The 22459-nt window shown below is 48.4% G+C and overlaps 1 protein-coding gene across 2 annotated transcripts in view; it reads left to right on the plus strand.

Moving 5' to 3' along the window:
• LOC149358354 (headcase protein-like) overlaps positions 1–22459 on the plus strand; it is a 150547-nt gene that overhangs the window by 112234 nt on the left and 15854 nt on the right. Inside the window, exon 2 of one of the 2 annotated variants that reach the window (XM_089570408.1) lies at positions 4408–5456. The exons of the other annotated variant lie outside the window; for it this stretch is intronic. The gene's annotated coding sequence lies outside the window, so the exon portion shown is untranslated. Of the gene's footprint in view, positions 1–4407; positions 5457–22459 lie in introns of those variants that run through there. 2 annotated transcript variants of the gene reach the window in all.

The raw sequence follows: 22459 nt of genomic DNA on the forward strand, positions 1-22459 counted from the left end.
ACATCGCCGTTCGAGCGGAGAGCGCCGGTCACCAGCAGAGAGGGATTCGCCGGAACACCGAGCCGGTACACCAGACAAGCAACCAGGTGCGCAAGCCTTCTGTTGTAAAATCGGTCAAAAAGGCACAACGCTGCTGGCGGTGTGACGACCAACACAACCCCCAGGGATGTCGATTCCAGTCAGCCACGTGTAATTTTTGCCACAAGCGAGGGCATATCGAAAGAGCATGCATTACGAAACGGAGACTTGCCAAGATAAAGTCACCTTCCCAGCCTAATCACAGCGTCAACGCCTCAGAGAATACGCCGCTATCTGATCTCCATGGAACAACATCAGCAACACCATCTGTGTTGTACGACCTGAACACCATGAATCTCGGCACGCGACCGAAGATTTTTACAGAAGTAAGCGTACATCACCAGCTGATTAAGTTCGAGGTGGACTCCGGCGCAGCCTGTACTCTGATCAGTGAGGACACGTTCCGAACTTCATGGCCATCTGACGCACCCGCCCTGCAACAAGACGACACGCACCTGCGAACGTGGTCAGGACAGAATCTGCCACTATTGGGCTCTGCCAACGTGCAGGTTAACTACAACGGCCAGACCCATACGCTACCTCTGCTTGTTGTGAAGGGCACAGGATCAAGCCTTCTAGGGAGAAACTGGTTTTCTCCACTAGGCGTGATGATATGCGGTAAACATCAAAACGCCGATGCGCTAAGCCGTCTGCCACTAGACGCAACTGTTGACGAACCATTTCCACCAGGAGACGTTCTGATGTTCGAAGCGCTGCCAGAACCTCCGCTTACAGCAGGCACAGTTGCAGCATCTACGCAGAAGTGCGCAGCTCTCCGGCTAGTTTACACAGCTGTTCAACAAGGCAACGTGCATAAACTCAAAGGGGACAACTTCGACGCTTACCGCAGGCGAGCTACAGAGTTGAGCACCCATCGCGGCTGCATCATATTTGGGTCCCGAGTTGTGATGCCGAGAGAACTACGCGCACAAGCTATGTCTCTCATCCATGCCGGACATCGGGGCATCGTTGCAATGAAAAAGTGTGCCAGAAGCTACATGTGGTGGCCTGGCATTGACAACGACATCGAAACAGTGGTGCGAGAATGCAAGCCTTGCCAGAGCAGCCGGAGCGCCCCGCCGAAAGCTCCTGTCCCAGAATGGGAAAAGCCAGACACACCATGGCACACACTGCACATTGATTTTGCAGGGCCAATTGAGGGCTGCACTTTCCTTGTGGTCGTAGATGCCTACACAAAGTGGCTTGAGATAAGGCAAATGGGACAGACGACTTCGGCAGCAGTCATTGACAACCTCCGATCACTATTTGCAACGTTCGGCCTGCCGCGCAAGGTAGTGTCGGACAACGGAACACCGTTTGTGTCTGCGGAGATCCTCAAGTTTTATCGCGACAACGGGATCTCATCAGTTACATCGGCCCCCTACCACCCAGCGACAAACGGACAAGCCGAGCGCTACGTAGCCGAGCTAAAACGCGCCCTTGAAAGAGATCAGACAGGCTCGCTGCAGCGCCGCCTTGCGCGCTTTCTCTTCAAGCAGCACACGACGGTTCAGAGCACAACAGGCGAGGCCCCCTCGAAAATGATGTTCGAGCGTGAAATGCGAACCCAGCTCACAGCCATCCTCCCCGAGCCAAAGGCAGAGACGTTCCGGGAAGAAAAAGCAATTCCGCGCTGCGGCACGCTTAATGAGGGGCAGCGCGTCCTCGCCCGACAGTTTCTGAAAAAGCCACGCTGGGAGGAAGCTACAATTGTCAGACGCATAGGCCTGCGCTCTTGGCTCGTCAACATACATGGCACAGTAGCACGCCGACATCTCAACCAGCTGCGTAGATTTACGACGCCGTCTGAGAGCTGTCCGCCAGCGGAGAGAACACGTGCACCATTTTCCCACATAGCCTGGCACCTTTTCCCGGAAGAAGAGACTTCGCCCAGGACAGACCTAGGAGACACAGCGAACAACAGCCAGCCTACAAGTGTTTCTCCCCCGAGCGCACAAAGCCAGCGCGCCTCCACGCGTGAGCGCCGACCCCCTGCACGATACCAGGCAACTTTCTAAGGGGGAAGGAAGTGTTGTGTCCCCTTATTGCTTTTGTGTGTGTGCGCCCCCTCCTAACGACCACTCGCATTCCCCTCCTAACGACAGTTCGCATCCTCCTCCTAACGACCACTCAATCCTCCTCCTAACGACCGCTTGCCCCTCGTCGCACGCTGTCACCAGATGCCCCCCCACGGTGCGCCCCCGCACCCTCCTCCTGTTCTGGGAAGCCACTCCCTGCCGTGGACGCTTCTCCCCTCCCTCCTTTCTTCGGGCGGCCAGTTCGGCTCCTGCCTCGGTCGACGCTGGTCGCACCCTCTTCAGCTTTAAATAAACGAAGTCTTAAAGTACCGTGTGCGTCTTTCGCTGCATTCAACACAGCGACCGGACACGACATCTAGTGAGTTTAAGCTTTGTCCCTTCAGAGCGCGAACAGCAACGAAGCTCAACGCATTGCGTAAACTATACGAGCTGGTGCGCTATTACACAATAAATGATTACAACACCAATGAAGCGACGGTCCCCAAATATTGCTTGTTATCGCCCATTCATAGCTGTGCAACTGTTAAATTACTGGTGAAATTAAGACCTCACTATAATTCTATGTGGGAGCTGCTTATAGTTAATGATGCATCGCAAGGGATAAACGGAGCGGGAGTAACAAGACACGGGAGAAAGGAAACAACTGTGTTTCTCTGCTGCTGCTGTGTGACACGCAGACCCTGAACCGAAAGGGGAGAATCCGCAGGCGCTTCCGTCATCATTACATCGTTCCCCCTCGCTTTCAACTTTTCAAGCGCCAGCCAGGCTATAGCAGAGTGCGGCTTCCGTGCTCACCAGACAAAAGTCGCGAGAGGTTTAAACCTCTCAGCTTTCGGCAAGTATGGGCCGCTAGGGCAGCCTGCAGACCGCGGCGCTGTGTATGACGCGGCTGAAAAATTAAGATCAGTAGCTCCCTACGGAATGGCTACATGTTGTACGTAAGCCGATTCTAGGGAAAGGTTTTTATTTTTCGTTGACTAAGTGCTTTTGTTGAGCCTGTTGACTTTAATTCTTGCCGAGAAGGCTAACTTTGAACTTTTATGACTGAGTGCATTGTTTATTGTTTTCATTATTTTCTTGAAGCTAGAGAAACAACTTTTGAGTATGTCATTGTTATCTTAGTCAGCTGTAGCTCGTGTGTTGCCTAGTTGACTGTAATTGGGAGCGATTACGTGGGCAAGAATGATTTACTTTAGGACTAGTTTTATCGTCCGCATGGTTGCCTCGTTTTGTTTTGTCCAGTCATTTTGCCCCATAGCTTTCAATGTGGTCCTTTTCTACTCTACTCACATCTCGCATTACTGCACTCGGGCCGTGACTGTAATAGTTCATTGGTTCCGCCACCTGTTGTTGTTGTCCTCATGCTTGACATATCAGGACCAAACAAAATGGAAACCAAAGGAAACGTTACAGAATACTCTGCCTATTTCGGTCTGGCTTCATAACGCAGACACGCCACACTGCCGTATTTCAGCTCTATCTGCTGGTAATTGAGTAGTAGTCTAACCGCGCTGATATCGTTCACTAATTCTCCAAGGGCTTCCTGTGAGACAGCCTAGGGAATTCTTGATCATCGCCTTGTTTACCACATGCAGAAGATGGGGATATTTAGGTCGGCAAGGGCTGAGTCTGACGTCGAGCTTTGCTCTTACTCGTTTCATGGCGATGACAACCCAGAAACTCTTTATAAAGAAGCAATCTTGAGGAACATTGTTCCCATACGTGACAGCTGCTTTAATGCGGTGTGCCAACACAGCTATTCGACTGTTCGCATCCATCGCGGCTCGGCAATGTTAAAAGTAAAAATAAATAAATAAATAAATAAATAAATAACGGATCATAAACGCAGTCTGCACTTTTCAGTTTCAGCGCTGCATTGTTAACGGCGAGATTCCTTACTAGCCTGCTTTCCTTTTTTTTTTTCGTACAACGGTATATCGTGACTCTTGAGGCGTGTCATCTGGATCCGCAGCCTCTGACATTGTCGTGGCTTGCTTAGCTGCTGCGTTTTCTCTTTTCGCGCCGCACAGATCGACGTTTCCTCTGACCTTTGCTTATTCCAGTCCGCACCTTCTCTCAAACTCCGCATCTTGGTGCGCGGTACAAGTCTGTAGACAGCTCGCTTCGAAAAGTAGGCCAATTCTGCTCTCTGCGTCATTGCTGCCCTCTCCGGACGTATCCCCTGCGGTTTGCTTCTTGTTGTGTGCTCTTTTCTTTCGTTCATACACGTGCGCAACATTTTAGGATCTTTTCTCGCTTATTTCTCTCTCTTTTTTGTTTATTCATGCAGGCACGGCGCTATCTCGTCGGTCACCGCCGCCAGGGGGCCTGTTCGCAGCGCGGTCGACGAGCGCCGCGCGCGGAACCGGGTCCGCAGCCGTGGCTGCCTCGGAGGAGGCTCGCACAATGGGCCCATCGGTCTCTGTCGAATGACTCACGCTGTGTTGCCACTGATCTCCTCCTTTGCATTGAAACAACGCTCGCAGCCGCCGTCGCCGCTCAATTGTGCGCAGTTCAAGTTCAAGGACTTGCGCCGCCAGCGTCCTTTTAGAAGCCGTCGAACGGCGCTGTGTAGTACGGGCGCTTGCTCGTCCTTTCTTTTTTGTTCCTTGCCCGCTACCCCCCAGCTCCACCTATACGCGGGTTGCCACCCTTTAAGCACACGTGCACAAGATATGTGTAAAGGCGCTGCGCAGTATCTAAAGGATCTAAAGTTTTGCGGTACCCGCCGACGTGGCACACTGCATGGTTATGGCGCTCCCGGCTGTGGCGGCCGCATTTCGATGAAGGTGCACTGCGAAGACACCCATCTAATGAATGATGTCAGTGCACGTTGTAGAGCTACGTGGTGATCTATATCGATCCGGATAGCCCTCCTCACTCAGCGAAGTTTGCCCTCCGACCTGCAATGGCCACCTGTGTCGTCGAACACACCCAGGAGATGGTCTCCGCCGCCACCATACGAACCTCGAAAACTGCGGAAGCAGAACATGCGGCCATCGCTATCGCAGTGGCCCCCAGCGGCCCTGCAAGAAGACTCTGCGGCCTCCAAGCTTACCTCCTGTCCCCTTATAAAAAATGTTTTCACCACCGCCACCGGAGCCGGTCCCACGGCAGTATAGTCACAGCTCAGTCAACGGTCTACATTTGTATTTCACGGCTACCTACAACGAAAGTAAATCAAACTACAGTGATATATGGTGTGCGTAGGCTGGAGATTTCATTATAGGGCTGCTTACTATGCTACAATTCTTTGCTGTTTCTATTCTCGAAATTCTAGATGCCCGTGAAGCGTGCGATGTCAGTGCACGTTAAAGAACCCCAGGTGGTCGAAATTTCCGGAGCCCTTCACTACGGTGTCCCTCAAAGCATGAGTCGCTTTGGGACGTTAAACACCCATAAACCATAAATATTGTCGCTAATCCTGTCACTGCCATTGCATGTGCGCGCACTCCACATGGCTACCAACAATGTGCATGAGGGACTGAGTGGAAGTGCGCGTACGTCCACAAACCCCGGTTTTTCCATCCGGTAAAGGTGTCCACCGTTCAGATTCAAGGGTTTCTGAGGAGTGGAAAAGGTATTTGGAAGAGATTTCAGCGCTTGTCCTATCGTACCTTCGTCCTTCGTGGCTGCGCCTACTAATTGGTAAGCCATGTACCCTTTAGAAAGGAAGTCAGGGCTTCTCAGAGGTACTCCGAGGTGTCGCATGCAACGTACCCGCGGCGTTCCTCTGCTGAACCTGTGGTGCACCCGTGGCGTACTCATGGTGAACCTGTGAAGTACACGTGGAGTACCCGTGGTGAACCTGTGGTATACCCTTGGCACAGTGCACTAGAAGAGGCTGCAGTCGCCCACTCCTAAACTCATTCCAACGGCGTTACCGAGTTTGTCTGCGAGCAGAATTGGTGATTTGCGTTGCGCCGCATGCTTGATGCATATAACGACGAAATGTTGTTTTTTTTCGTCAGCCCAGCCGTGGGCCTACAGCGATTTAGAAAACAAAATGCGACCGCTCGAAAACTTTCCAACGCTGTAGTGATGCCACCCGTTACTGGTGGCGCTGCGACCAAATATTTTTGAAAGCGGGCTCCAACTGGCGTAGAGCGGCAAGCAGGGCTAGTTGATGCATCTGAGTCTCATAAACTGGGATTGCTGCCCTATTGGACACAGACAACAGATGAGATAGTAGACGGGACATGTGCAGTCCCGATTACTACGCCTCTTCTGTTGTCCGTGTTTGTCAGCGCAGTACCACCAGATTTTTCCAGCTACTAGTGACACCGTTGGGGTCACGCGGACACCTCCGCCCACTTCGCTGCCTTATGGCTGTACTTGTGGGTTACCCTTGGCGTGCCAATGGGATACCTAGAGGATAATCTACTGGCCCTGGTAAGAGAGCGCGGACGTGGCCATTAAGGGCAGGGGTGAAGTGTCGTGAAGTCACTTCGTTGGACGCCACCGCAGCGGGATCCAGCGTCAGGCACTATCGCTAGCTACAATACTGCAAAGAATAGAGAACATCTGAGGCAACCCATCCCCAACACTTTGGTCTTGTTTAACTTATTCTTATTTTTCTGCAGCGTTGCTTTAAGTGCAGCGCAAGAACGCAAGGGCTCGTTTCGCGCATATGTAGAAGTACTGCCACTCCAGAGTTTTGCAGCACGCATTACTGAACGAAGCAAACGCATTGGGCCATGCGGCTTCCTGGAAGACCTAATTGGGTTCTTCGCAACGTCGAGTTTTACATTAAGCGGGGATTGTAACTGATTACCAAAGTGTTTTCGTCCGTTTCCCTGCCGATGTTTTCGTCAGACACGGTTCTTGCAACGTGGAGTGCTGAACAGCTGCGAAAACGTCGAGAGACGGCTGTACCCTGAATGTACGCGACATTCTAGAGTTAACCGCGATGCAGGTATACGATGTGGCTGCACGATAGAACGGCAGTGGAATACAAACGTAGAAGGGAGCAGGTCGCGAGTGTTTGTGTCTCTTGTATTACCGTCGCGTCGCAGGATAGCCTTGAAGCCCAACACACACACACACACACACACACACACACACACACACACACACACACACACACACACACACACACACACACACACACACACACACACACACACACACACACACACACACACACACACACACACACACACACACACACACACACACACACACACACACACACACACACACACACACACACACACACACACACACACACACACACACACACACACACACACACACACACACACACACACACACACACACACACACACACACACACACACACACACACACACACACACACACACACACACACACACACACACACACACACACACACACACACACACACACACACACACACACACACACACACACACACACACACACACACACACACGCGCGCGCGCGCGCGCGCACTCTACGGCTTCGGACAAGTAAGTTATATGCATGCGAATCGGCTGGCGTAAAAACACAGTGAAAATAATTCAGTGAAGCAGTTTTAAAGCATTACCTGTCAGCGAGGAACCACAAACAAGAGTGGAAATAAAAAAAAAACCCACAGAACGGCTGCGATAGTGTAACGCGAATGCTTGAGCCTTAACTGCGGCGTGCAAGTAGAGAATTTTTCATCAACATGTTTTTTTTCTCTCTCTCTCGCAAACTAAGAGAGCCGAAGGGTAATCCGGACTTGCCCAGGACTGCAGTGATACTCTGCTTTGGGCTTCTGTGGATTTCGAACCAACCACCTTCCGAAGCCGAGACCGACGCCCAAGCCACTAGGCCACCCGGAGTCTCCCTCCTATCTCTCTATCCCCCTTATATTTACCTCATCTCCCCTACATGAGGAGAGAGGGATCTCCCTCTTCACTTTGCAACTCCAAACCGAGGCAGCTGTCAGGCGGTGCTGCGGACGCCGACGACGATGGCGCGAAACGGAGGAAAGAGCTAACGCTCTAGAAAGAGCAGAAGAACAATATATCTAAAGAATACGGAACGGAGTATTTCGTCAATAATGAATGTCAACAAGCACCGTAATGTGCCACATTACGAAAATTTGCTGTTGTAATTGAAGTTTACTATATTTGATTGAAAAGTGGCAGTCCATTAATGAGACGATTTGACAGGGCAACAAACTTCCATCATCTGATTAATATGACCAGTCACGAGTTCTGGTATGTCCATTGCGGCAGTCAGCATCTATGCAAAAAATAATCGCAATGCAAAGTGTTGTCCGTAAGGTAAAGAGTTCTTGTTATAATGTATAATAATGTACATGTATATATAGTATATAGTATCTGAGACGCAAGAAGCCATGCCTTAGTTGTCCATGACAGCAGCTGTTGGTTAATAAAACCAAAACAACCTCAGAGTTTTGGTCTCCTCGGTCTCCAAGTTTTGTCAACAGCACTGATCAATCTTGCCAGTACGTTACTACAAACGCAGAACAAACACCGGAAGTTCAAGTTTTATTTCTGCTTCCTGAAACAAAGTCTGTAGCTTGAGACTTGCTACCAATCCACTGTTAGAAAAAAGTGAGCGACTCGGTATTGATTCGCACCTATAAAGAAGAAAACAAATCAATTATTTATTTTCTGCGTGCGGACAATACAAGAGGAAGTGAAGAGCGCTTGAGGGCTTGTACAAAGCGAACTTGTGAGAATCGCTGTGTTTGCTCGTCGAGCGCTTTGACACGTGCAGTTCTTTCTGACAGAGCTGCAGTATTTTTTTTATTTCACCAAAAAAGATCAGAAGTAGCCATTATTTCCTGATCATTAAAATTTCGTATAATAAATTGCGCTTAGAAAAACGAGTAGAAAAAATGTGTTGTAAAATCGACGCAGTATAGCGAAAGGAGACCCGAACTTTATGTATGTGTGGTAGTTCTCAGAGATATCGGATCTACGATAAAGGGGCACTAAAGAGGAATACTAAGTCGGGCTAGACTGACAGGTTCGCGTCACACGATAACACATATGTCATCTTAACCGAAAACAACGCTTTTATAACCAAGAGAATTGCGTAAAAACGAAGTACACGTGGCGCCATCACTTGAGGGTTTGTACAACTGCCTCCGGTTGCATATTTATGCGCTTCGTCGAGAGACTCTATTCCGCCCTCAATTGGCAGTGAAAATACGAGAAAAGCAGCCTGGCGACGGTAGTGAAGGATGCGAAGAGTCGCGTAGTGAAAACAGCGCGAAAGAGACTGACGGAGAGAAAGGCTAGACGCAAACAAGAGCGCTTAAACTTTCGCCTAGATCACATTCTGTGCACACAACCTGCGTGCTGCCGCTCAGCAAGTTGAGGACAGCAAGCCCTCGATGGCATTCGCACTCTGCTGTGTTTGCTAAGCGGTCCGTGAAGCTGTTTCTCTCACACTTCAGTTGTCGAATCCTGCGGACGCTCTGAAGTTACAGAGTGTCTGTTTCTCTCTCTCTCTCTCTCTCTCTATTTTTTTTGTACGCACTCAAGGAGACACCTGCACATCGTCAACGTGCGAAGTGCTACGAAAGCGCTTGGTCTTCTATGTTTTCTGCGCAGTAGAACAGCGGATATGTTTTGAGATATGCTGAAAAATATCTGAGGAGTGCGACAACCTTGCATCATTACCCCTTATTTGGCTCGTTAAAGAAAAGCATTTCTTAGCGCTGGTCATGTGCATGCAGTACGTGAGGTAATCGGCACGCAAGGCGGGATTTTAGCGCATTTCATTCGATGCTCGTTCTCTGCGGCGAATCTGTAGCATACAGATGCGATGTGCAGATAAATTGGTATTAACGGTACACGCGCTTGCGCGAGAAAAGACGTTCAACCAGCTGATGTGTATTCGTCGAGATTGCGCGTGCATTTCCTGCCGACAGCTAGAGCCGGCAGTCACCTGACTGCAGTTGGGCGGAACGTACGGAGATTTATTTACCGCTTACAACCCACAGAAAGCAATTCACGAACATAGAAATCGCAACGACCACAGCAGAGTCAATTAAAAGGATCCTGTGCGGTCAAACTTACTGCGTAGTTGGTCAACAAACACGCGAGCAGTGCGTGATTGCGCGTACAGTTTTTCGCTCAGATGCGGCGTTCAATGAAATGCGTTAGAGCGCGACTACTGTGTTGCATGTACTGGAGGATCCCTCAAAGGTTACATGTGCACTTCACGACCACACACAATGCACCAAAGGCCACTAGAGAGCACATCTTCATCGACTCTGTATGCGTGCGTGACAGTGAAAAGCAGCATGTCCTGCAATCTGCAGGTACCCTCGATAACTTCACTTTGTGTCTTCCGCACCAGCGGATCCTATTTCTACCTTACGCGCGCGTTACAACGAGACGCAGACGCACGTGATGCGGCGAAGCGCTGAAGCACAGGCCACCTCAGCCGGATGAAGCGGCGTGCACATCGTCAAGCTACTTCCGGTTTCTGGTCGCACAAGTGGAGCCTCTGAACGGTCGGAGAGCTCCACTGCACATGAATGGTCGGAGAGTTCCGTTGCACTGAACAGTCGGAGAGCTCCGTTGCACCGAATAGTCGGAGAGCTCTATTGCGCCGAATAGTCGGAGAGCACCATTGCTCCGAATAGTCGGAGAGCTCCTTTTCCCCGAATAGTCGTAGTGATGGTTCAACAGCGCAAACACACACAGACCAAGAAGGAGAGCAGACACACACAGCGCTGAACTTACAACTGATTTTTTATTAGGAAGAAGCATGTGTTTGCGCTGTTGAACCATCACTATGAATCTACACCAACTAGCCCAATCTGCAGTTCTTGTACCGAATAGTCGGAAAGCTCCATTGCACCGAATAGTCTGAGAGCTCCTTTGCACCTGAATGGTCGGAAAGCTCCACTGCATCTGAATAGTTGGAGAGCTCCGTTGCAAAGTTATCAGTGAACCTGTACTCATTTTTATGGGGCGGTTTGTATGTAGAAGGGTTTCGGGACCTTCATAGATGCGATTTTCTCAGCAACGCAGCCACCTTTCCGCGCTAAGAAAAAAAAATAGAAAAAGGAAACGTGAGCAGTGTTCCAGAGGAATAATCTATCCGTGTTGCTTAGTTTGATATTTTCTTTTAGTATGCCTTTAAAGAACGGCAGGGGCACATTTTTCTCACCTTCGTCCTCCGCTAGCGTTAGATGAACGAGGAGCAGAGTTCACCGATAAGGAAGAGTCGCAGTAGAAAACAGCTGCGACACAAAGCTGCGGGTGAGTCACAATAACATTCCCTAATGTCAGATGTCGTACTACCGCATTCGTCAGATGTTTCTGGCAGAAGATCTTTAACAAGTGCAATGTAAACACGCTCACTGTCGGCGACATTAATTTTTGTTGCGCCTTTTTTTCATGAAAAGGATGTTTTGAAACTGCGCTAGCGAAATTATTGAGCGCAGCCTGTCACCAACACAGCAGTACCTTTAATCATGCTTCGAAAGCCTGCGCCCCGCTGTTTCAAATACACTCAAAAGCAGAGAATAGAAAAGAAAACCAACTGTTTTGCGGCAACGTGGGTTGGATTGCATTGCCACTCCAGGAGTTTAAATAAATGATTTCATCGCCCTCAAGCTAGGAATCCAAATGTATGTCTTCTGCAGACAAACACACTTTCTTTTGCTCACAGCTGTTCTTTGGTATATGGGAATCTCTATCTAAACCGAGGAAAGACGAATATTTGCGAAACGCGGCGGCCATCGCGCTCTATACGGGCGCTTGAAATAAAAGTCCGAGAAGAGAAATGGTGAAGAGAGAGAGAAACAGAAGGACGGAGAGGCAGGGAGGTTGACCAGGCTACCCTACACATGGGGAGGGGAACAAAGGGGGAAAAAAGGGAAAAGAGCGGCAACGAAATGAGTTTTTCCAGTGTCCGTCGACCAGTATGACAAGGGGACAGAGGTGAAAAAAAATTTTAAAGTGCGGGGGTGCTTAAAAAGGAGGCAGTGCGACATATTTAAAGGCGGTATTACCGAGCAAACATGCAAGCACTACCCGTGGACACTGCTCCGGCTGCTTGAAATCCCAAAAGGAAGAAAAGAAGGAGCTTTACCATCAGGAAGCGTCCCAAAGAAATCGTGAACGCAGGCTTGAGTTATGCTGATGCGCTGTTGGATATGTCACTATATGCTTTCGCAGGAAACGCGACAGCGACTAGGTACAGAACGATTCTTTAGCTTATGAAGATGTTACCCTTCCCAGCCGCGGCGTAGCGATGTTGTGCTTATGTCGTGAGGGCAGTATGACAGCGTCGTGTGTTATGCTTGTCACATTAGCCTTCTTCACTTCCTGCTAATTCTAATAATGCCGACGATGTCTACCATCCGTCTGCTATGCTTATGGTGTGCGAAGGTGAAGCCGCAGTGAGGGCATTAGGAGTAATAATATGAAAAGGTGTACTGATGCAATGGGCTTTTCTCTTGCTCACAGAAAAAGTTCACAGAACGCACGCACGCACGCACGCACACACGCGCGCGCACGCACACACACACACACACACACACACACACACACACACACACACACACACACACACACACACACACACACACACACACACACACACACACACACACGCACACGCACGCACACGCACAGTCCGCCGCGGTGGCCTAGTGGTTATGGTGCTCGGCTGCTGACCCGAAAGACGCGGGTTCAGTCCCGGCCGCGGCGGTCGAATTTCGATGTAGGCGAAACTCTAGAGGCCCGCGTACTGTGCGATGTGAGTGCACGTTAAAGAACACTAGGTGGTCGAAATTTCCGGAGCCCTTCACTACGGCCCCTCGTAGCCTGAGTTGCTTTGGGACATTAAACCCCCACAAACCAAACCAAACCGAACCAAACCAAACACACACGCACACACATACACACGCAAACAAAAACACACACGCGCGCACGCACGCACGCACGCACGCACGCACGCGTACTCTTAAGGTGACCTGATTTGTTTTACTTACAAACAGGCCGGATTCCATGTGTTGTTTTTTTTTAGCATACTCGACTTTTTGCCGTTTCGTGCAATCCTCGCTATGTGTTGTTGACTCCATAGCGATGAGATGAGCTTTTCACCTTTTCATTTTCCTTTTTTTGCGAACATATTCTTAAAATACACGCTGTGGCAGCTATACGACGCTAACCCCTGACTGTGATAACACGACCCAGCCATCTGGGAGGAACATTTTTTGCGACGACCCCACGGTCAATATATGCTTTCCATTCGGTTTCGCTCATGCTCCGTCGTTTTAAAAGCCTTTCAGTGGCAGAGACATGGTTAAAATTACAACAAAAAAAAGACAGCTAAGTTATTGCCGACGCATGCGCCAATATTTCATCGGAGCTTGGGTCCTAACGCTCTCTGTCGACGAAAGATACAACTTAAAGGTTTTTGTTTTGTGCATTCTCTTTTAGCGCAGCCTGTGTTTCTCGAAAGCTCTTACTGCTGCCAGTTCTCTGTTGCTGCGCCCTAAGCAGCAGGAATGCGATACTTTGTCGCGCATACACAATTAGGTCTTGATGAAGGTTGTAACCCTCTTGTTCTTCTCCGAACTCTTTCGCTTCTACAATGTGTAGGGCATCAGTAGGCATGCTGAGCTGAAAAAGAACGTCCAAAGCAACCCTAGCAAATGTCCACCGTTTTCAGAGCAGCCGCTCGGCGAGTGTTCTTTCTTTAACGTGATAGATGAGATGCAGTTTTTTGAGACGGCCATAAAAAAAAATCAACAAAACCAACAACACGAATAGACCTCCACCTTATTCAGTTTCCTTTTCTTTTAGCACGGGAACGGCAGCAATTCTCGGAATCGAAGCACACAATGCAAACTTTCGAGCAGCCAGTTTGCCCGTAACGGCCGCCAACGGAGCTTTCAATCTCGCATCAGGCATTCTTAGCCGCATGGAAACTGAATGACCGATCGGCAGGCAGCGAAGAGAGCTCATTTTTTTTTAACTGTGTCTTCGGCATGACTACTAGCGACTTCGTTTTAACTGTTACAAAATTTGTGTCAAGACACGTCGAAGTCGCCACTCGAAAAAAAAAAAAATAGGAAAACCTGTCCAGAGATTTACCGGACGATCCCATGCCCTTCAAAGTGGACATATGGGACGCTAAGGGAATACTGAAGCCTCGGTACAGTGTTTTACTACGGCACCCCTTTCTGTCATTATATGCCTTATGTATCTACTGATCTTATGTATCCAATAAACGTGAAACCTGAAAACAGAGCTTTCATATTTTGCCACTGGAACGGCCAAGACGCGACGGCAAGTCGATAGCACAGCTGAAAATGAATGTGCACTCTAAATAAAAAGGAAATAAAAGGAAATAAAAGGAAATAAAGGAAATAAAAGGAAATAAAATGTAAGGAAATAAAAAGAGAGTAAGCTGTCTCTCCCCTTATAAAACTAAGCACTCCCTTTTTTAAAAGGCAGTGTGCAGAGGACAGCTGAGAGAAGAAGCTACCTCCCGTTTATAAAAGCAAGCACTCCCCTTTAAAAAAGAGTGCTATATGGAGTGCTTACTTGGGAGTGCTTACATTCATTTTCAGCTGTACTTTGAGGGAGCGCTTACTTTTATAAAGGGGAGACAGCTGGTCCCTTTTTGCACCTTCCGCGTTTAGTGTACGCATCGCGTAGGGGGGGGGGGGGGGGGGGGGGGGAGTGATGTCAGTGGTCAAGTGGTAGCTGCGCGGCCGCGCGCGGCGCAGCAAGGAAGAGCTCGGTTGTGCGGCTAGTATGCTTCGCATAAAAACTCCGGCAGATGCAATAAAGACTGCTTACGTGTGAGACTGCGAAGGCATTGCTGTCCCTGGGTACACTGACAACCACCCACACACACATACCACCCACGCACACACACGCTCGTATGACGCCAGGAGTCTGTGAAGGTATACAATCTAAGGTGCATATGTCGTCGCTTCGAATCCCTCTCGCAAATTATCCTCCATCATGACTGGCACATGTAAGCTATACGCAACGAGAAATCGTGCGACATCACCCTGATACGACAAACGGTTGCGCCGCAATTTTGATACGAATGTCGGGAAAACTGGCCCCACAATGAGGTCGGCCGGTGGGGAGTATTGGTATACAGACGAGCGACATGTGCATGATTGTCTGAAGCGGCTGTGCTCAGCTTGCCGTCCGCATCATATAGCCGCTTCATGACGTCACCGTATTTGGTTGCCATCGCTGGGATTTTCTATACCATCTGCGATACACACGCACACACACCGCCGGCCTTTCTCGTAACGGGACTAGTAATGCATTCTCATTAAAAAATACGTCAGTATATTAACACGCCAACCGAGATGGAAGAGTAAATTTACTTTGATAACATTGCTCTGAAAAAATAAATCATTTCCAGGTGCCTCTTTCGCTCTGAAATGGAAAATAAGTTTATGAGTGAACATTTAGGAAATTAATTTCAAATCTTTAGACCTTCTGGTATATATTTTCCATCACAAGTTTATAATCGGGCTGATTACAGATTTTTTTTTGTTTGCTGAGAGACTGAAAGATATAGAAGACGGTTCGTACAACAGAAACAACGTAACATTCATGACGATCTTACAGACCAATAAGTACAGCGTCCCTACAGCGTAAGCTTTAGAACCGGTCACCTGCTTTCGTACATATTTTTCTTTTGTCAAACAGACGTCGAACTGGCGCCGAAATAAGCACTATTTTAGTTTACGAACAGACGACCTTCTGTAAATTTCATCGCCCCTAAAAAAAGGTTGCCTACAGCGACCTGACAGTGGCCAGTGCAGCAACATGTCCGACTCACTCGTCAGTTGTGAAACACGTGGGGAGTCAATTTACTGCTGAATAATTGCTACAACACTAGGGCTCACGTCGTCTGGGACGCCCAGTTACCTCCCCCAAGACAATAGTGCTGTATTATTGCCCGGAATAAATAAAAAAAAATAACGTGATAAAGTGTAGCACGATGTGTTCCTAATGTCCGCATTTGAGGAAATTCGCTTTATTTTAAGGTATTTACAAACACAGGTCCTTCTGCGCGGCTGCTCTTCAGGTTAAGTAGTTTTCCTTCATTGTAATTTTTAACCGCCACTTGGTTATCTCATGCTTTGTTATAACGATGTGTGACAGGGCTTTCGTTTCACGACATGAACTTATTGCAAACTGATATCCCGGCTTGAACTCATCTCTCTCTCTTTTTTTTTTAAGTTTTAGTGTAAAACGAAAATGCTGCATTTTGGTAAGAATAATATTGTCAGGTTGTGGTGACTGCAGTCCGGAGAGCAGAGAGATGGCGAAAATGGCTTCTCAAACAAAACTCTTTATTTCGGCTGACTTGCACCCACAAAGAACTGAATGAGTCAACGGCGGCGTAGCAACAAGCGGGCTCTGAAGCCGTCGAACCGAATGCCCTCCGCTCTCAGCCGTGCTGAATTTAAAGCTGATAGCGAACTTCCGAGATGAAGCGCACAATGTTACTAGACCATTCCGGAACAACGTAGAATCGGCTCCGCCTGGATGCGATCAATAGAGATAAATCTGGCCGCTTCTTGCATCACAAAGTGCTAAAGCGGCGTGCCGGTAGCTTCGAAGGCTGAACAAACAAACACTAGGAAGGTTCGCGGAAATATTACGGCACTGACAATGGCGGCAGTTTTTGCGTTTTTTTCTTTGTTCCTCTATGTGAAAAGGTTTCGTACACAATAAACAATAAATTGTATCTTGTCAAACTACCCAAACTGTAACCATTGATGACTGCACCTGACTTCGTAGTATAGAGTCTTTCTTTCTTCCTTTAATTCCAAATCTATATGCGCAACATATTTACTAAGGTCAGCAACAGACGGTATACCGGTACCGGCTCGTAGCAACAGCGCAGAAAGCAGCCTTGCAGAACGCTGCTGCTTCTCATCTCAGATTTGCATGTTGGCGACAAATGGATATGCTAGACTTTCTTCAAAGGACAGCAACGACTGATCCCTCTGGTGTTTCTCTCCTGCTGTCTGACACTGACGTGGTTTATGCTTGGTTAACTACACTACACATAAATAACCGCGAGGGAACGGTCTTGCAGCGTCTTTATTTAAATTTTAATATCCCTACTTATACCGGATAACAGCTACTGACGCCATCCTTCACGAATATATCGGCGCCCATATAAAAGATGGCCTTTGACGGAAAGTACAATCGCGGTGAAAAGAAACGCGAACAGTGCGGCGCCCACGTGCTCCGCTGTTCAAATTTTTTTAAATCGCTATTTTACCTCGGTGGTAAGAAAAGGACGTTCGAGTCATCCCAGAATGCATCACGGACGACTCTAACGCCTTTTTGCTACCGCCGAAGTAAAAGTGTTATGAGAAGAAATGCGAACAGCGGAGAGCCTAGGCTCCACTCCGTTCGCGTTTTTCTTTCATCGCCCCTGTACATGTCGGATACTAACGCGACAAGAGGCACCTTTCTATACATGCAGTGAGAGTTATTTTTTCTGGTGTCTGGAAGTCAACCTTTAAATTTTACAAGTGCCTACTTCGGTCTTGATTAGATAACACATCTTTTATAGGACGCCCTTCAAACACCTCTCTAAAGGAGATGCTTGACACTGCACAAAGACAACTGTGGCCTCTATCTAGAACCCTCGAATCAACTTCGGATGGTGGTGGGTTCGACTCCCGCTGCCACTGGTTACCCTCAAATGGCTGCAAGCTTTCGCAATAAAGTGCTAGGGTCTCCTACGACGCATGGCTTGGAAAATGAGCCTTCATGCACTTCCAACACCCGCCATTATATGCATGTGCTACGAACGAGTCATTCACCTAGTTGAGCAACGATTTGGTCAAAAACTCTCTTCTAATCATTTAAGCGCTCAGAAAGCCGAGAACCAGGCCGGGAAAAAGCCTGTTGTGAATGGAAAACCGACTGTTAGCCGGTGGCGGTGGATATCGAACCTAACACCTCTCTCATACGATGCGAATGCTCTAACCACTAAGACGCTGTAGCTGCGTCCTGGGGGTTACAGCGAGCAGTAACTCTCATTCAAACTTTCTTTTTTTTCCTTCGCCGCAAGCGGTTTAACAGCGGTAATAAATGAATAAAAAAATTTATGCACGATTACGATTTTTCCTAATGAGAAATTTTAGCGCAGCACTGTCGGTGCCTCAGGCTCTGTAGGCGCTTTGTTTTGCTGTGCTGTGTCGTCGGCACGTATGGCGACGATATTAGTTCGATAGTAGCGTTAGTTGATAAAAACGAAGATTTGCAGTGCGCAGCGCGAGAGTGTGTCGCAGTTCAACACGAGGCGTGATAGGCTGCGTGACAGCCCTGTGATGTCGTGAGTGGCCAGCGAAGCTGGCCTGCTCGCGCCGCCGCGATTTCGAAACCCGGACGCGGCAATATTTGTTTCTGCACCCTCAAGGTCACGCAACCCACAATGTTCTTGGTTGGCTTCGACCCCGTGAAGTAGCGCTTACGCTTGGAAACCCGGCGTTTTTGAGTACCCGAATCGCGATGTGGCTGAAATAACGCTAGCATAAGCGCTAGCCGGCTTTTCTATTTCCACGTAGTCTAAAACACAGCTGTTCTGAATGCATGCACGCGGGGAGTTCCAACGCATTGCTTCCCATTTCAGCTGCGCAAGCCCGCCGCGGCTGCATCGCATCCCGGCGGAGGTCACTGCATCCTTGACAGGAGCTTTCCAAATGTGCTCGAAAAAAAAAACAACAACAACGAAAAACTGCGCAGCAGAAACACGCAGGTGCGGAGGCGCGCGCTTAACCGCCTATGATCTGGCAAACCACGGATGCGCCTATACATAGTGCATCGACTTTCCAGAGAATAGAGGCGCAGGCGGGACAGCTGAGGCGCAAATCTCCGGCGTTGACCTCACAGTCGCTGTCCTCGTGACCTGTGGAAAGCGTTGAGCAAGCTGGCCGCCAGAGGGAACATTTTTCGTTGCACGCAAGCCCGGCCATTCGCCTGTCAAGGGTGTTGCGGAAGAGCCATCTTCGAAAACAGCAGGGGACTGTTTAAATTGTGACTAGTACTAGCTTGCGGTTCCATTTCTCGATTATAAGAATATTGGACTCAACCTAATGTTCAGTAAACGACATCAGATGGCCGAGGACTTCAACAAGTTGAACGTTTTTCAAAGTACAGGATAAAGTGAAAATGTGTGATGGACTGAAGAAGATAAATTTGCGCCTGACCCTTCAATGGGCGTTGTTCGAAATAGTGCACATTGCAGTCATATGTACCCGCTACAGCGTATCGGATGTCCCAGCTAAAGGTAACAAGGTTTTAGAAAGACAGAGTGCCCTAGCCCCGTGACACTAACTGAGGGCTGTTGAGAGTCGCGTGACGTAGTCTGCAGTACTTTTGTTTTGTTCTTCAAAGCTAATTGGGTAACGCCTAATGAGCTAACTTTTTAATTGTTTGTGTCAGGAATAGTGCGTGAGTTCTCCGGTTGTAGTTCGTCTCGAAGAACAGCTGGCTGAAACGTTTACCCAAAGGTACCAGGTGTGTTTCACGTGCCTGGTTGGGTGGCCTGGTGGCATTGCAACAGCGCAATTCACCAGCCAGGATTTTTAAATAGGTCCTCTGGGCAAATTGGTTCGAGTTAGTCTTAATTCTAACAGCGCAAAATACGATAGAAGGGAGATGTGAGGTGCTGCATACTGTTCTCGCCCAGGTCTTCCCTCTTCTCTCTTTCGAGGTCTTTTGCTCTGTTAAAACCAGGATTGGCACGTCACTGCGGCAGATCTATGCGCGAATTTCGACTGCATGAGGTCGCGTCACACATCACCTAATGTATACTGAAAAAATTACAGACCGATGAGCTTACTGCCCGTTTTTTACAAGGCATTTACGAAGGTAATCGCTAATCGAATTAGATCAACCTTAGACTTCAGCCGACAAAAGGATCATGCTGGATTTCGGAAAGGCAACTCGACAGTAGACCATGCTCACAACATCAATCGGGTGATAGAGAAATTCGTAAAATATAACTAACCTCCACCTAAAGCCTTCATACATTACAAAATAACATTTCACTCTGTTGAAACCTCAGCAGTGATGAAATGATTACGTAAGCAATGTGTAGAAGAGGCATATTCGAAGGTACAGGAAAATATTTATAGGGGTTGCACAACGAACACCATATAGTCCTGCATAAGAAAAATGTCAAAATACCAATAACGAAGGGTGTCAGGAAAGGGGACACGATCTATCAGCGGTACTATTCATCGTGTGTTTACAGGAGGCACTCAGAAAACTGTGCTGTTAAAAATTGTGGATAAAAACTGACGAATAATACTTCAACAATCTCCTATTTGCTCATGAAATTGTCTTGCTATGTAACTCAGGTGCCAAGTGCAAAGCATGATCGATGACCTGGGCAGGCAAAGCAGCGCAGAGGGTCTAAAAATTAATATGGAGAAATATAAAGCACTACCATATTGTTCCGGAAGGGTACAACGGTTTTGCGATAGGCAGCGGAGCACTGGGAATTGTCCAAGAAAACATTACTTAGGGCAGGTAGTGACCGCAGATCCGGATCGCTGGAGTGAAAAACTACAAAAATGGGACGGAGTGGAGATCAGGTGGGCGGGTATGATTAGGAAGTTTTCAGGGGTGAGGTTGCCGTTGGCACAGGACAGGGCTAATCGCACGGATATGGGAGAGACCTTTGTCTTGCAACGTATGTCGTTAGGTTGATGATTATGATGATGATATGAGTGAATTTCAGGCTGTTGTCGACAACGAAGGGTCGCTCTTGCACGTATGTATTTTCATATAGACATCAGATAACGTATTTGGCAGATAACGAGTTTACTTTTGACGAAGCAGTAGCTGATGTTTTAGGTACGTTTGGTCGGAATAGCATGGGCCTCACCTTCACTCACGAACTGCCTAGCAGTAATAACCAATTACAGTTTTTAGATTTCACCCTAACCTTTCACCCTTCAAACGTTTGCTGGCAGTACTGTCCGCGCGCAAAGAAAGATTTGTTGCCTTTCCATTCAAACCATTCTAAGAACGTTAAGAGGGCTATCGCTTTCCAGTGCTTAGCTTCCGCACTAAAGAAGTCTTGCCACCATGCCATGCACACAAGCTATGCTTCTCAGGTGTCCAGACTGCAGAAAGCAGGCTTCCCGGCTTCCCTGGTTCTCTCCGTGGCGCAGTCCTTGCTGAAAAAGCTGAAGGGCAGCAAGGAAAACAACCGACCTCAAGATAAAAAGCAGGCAAGGCCGGAAGTTGTACCTTACGTACACCATACTTCTCATAACCTCAAGAAGGTGGCCAATAAGTATGGCGTCGATGTGGTATTTTCAGTTCCGCGAAAACTCGCCGGAATGTGTTCACGGATTGGAAGAAAAAAAGTTCAAGAGTTCACCATCAGACACGGAATGCCACATGTTGGCAGCAAGAAAGGAGTAGTCTACGAGTTCCCACTTACAAGCGGCAAGGTGTACGTTGGACAAACCGGACGTTGTCTTAATGAGCGCCTGCTTGAACACAAGAATTCCTTAAACAAGAGAGGCCATCTTCCAGACCACTGCCAAGCCTGTTCGAAAGACAAGCGTGTAGCCTGCAAGCCTCGGCTATCTGATTGCAAAGTGCTAATGAAAAGCCGAGTTGGACAGAACGTAAGCTTGTGGAAGCCTTCTATATCAAGAAGCGAGGTGATAGTTGCATTAGTGACACGTCCGTTGTGCTTCACCACAGTGAAATGCTGGTTCTTGATGCATATCTGTGAGGGGATTGTCTGCAATGAAGAGCATGGATAAGGGCAAAGGCTATATAAGCGTTCTTCCTTGAATAAATCCTGTTGAAAGTGCAGCGCTCGTCCTGTTCCCTTACTCGTCCGTGTTGCCCTTTTGAGCTCTCATGTCTTTCACGAATAAATTATAATTTATGGCATCTGCCTGCCTATAGGCGGCCATCCACTTGTTGCTCGAAACGCTCCTGGCGCTGACCGTGCAAACGGCTGCGTCAATGCCCTTCTTGGCAGCTGTGCAGACATGCCACGCGTGCGAGCAATAATAGATGAGCGCGAGCGGCCGTCCGTGAGGCAGCGCAGTGCCCCCAGCCCCCGTCTGTGTGTAGAGGCAATGTCTGCAGCACCTGCTGAGCACCACTGCAGACTCTGATGTAACAACAAAGGGCCGCTTGCTTCAATAAGGCAGTTCATAGGCCTCGGTAATGGCAGTCAAGTTAGAAGAAAGCACGTTTAGTCAGTGTTTGCCGAATTGCTCCGTCATGGTAACTAGCGCGAAGGGACACAATGGACAAGAAAAAGAAAGGACTAGTGCTATGTCCTGTGTGAACCCTTCTTTTCGTTTCTTGTGTTTCCTTCGTGGTTGT

The sequence above is a fragment of the Amblyomma mixtum genome, chromosome 2 (genome assembly GCF_055824585.1).
Source record: "Amblyomma mixtum isolate Tamu chromosome 2, ASM5582458v1, whole genome shotgun sequence".
In the NCBI taxonomy this organism is placed as follows: domain Eukaryota; kingdom Metazoa; phylum Arthropoda; class Arachnida; order Ixodida; family Ixodidae; genus Amblyomma; species Amblyomma mixtum.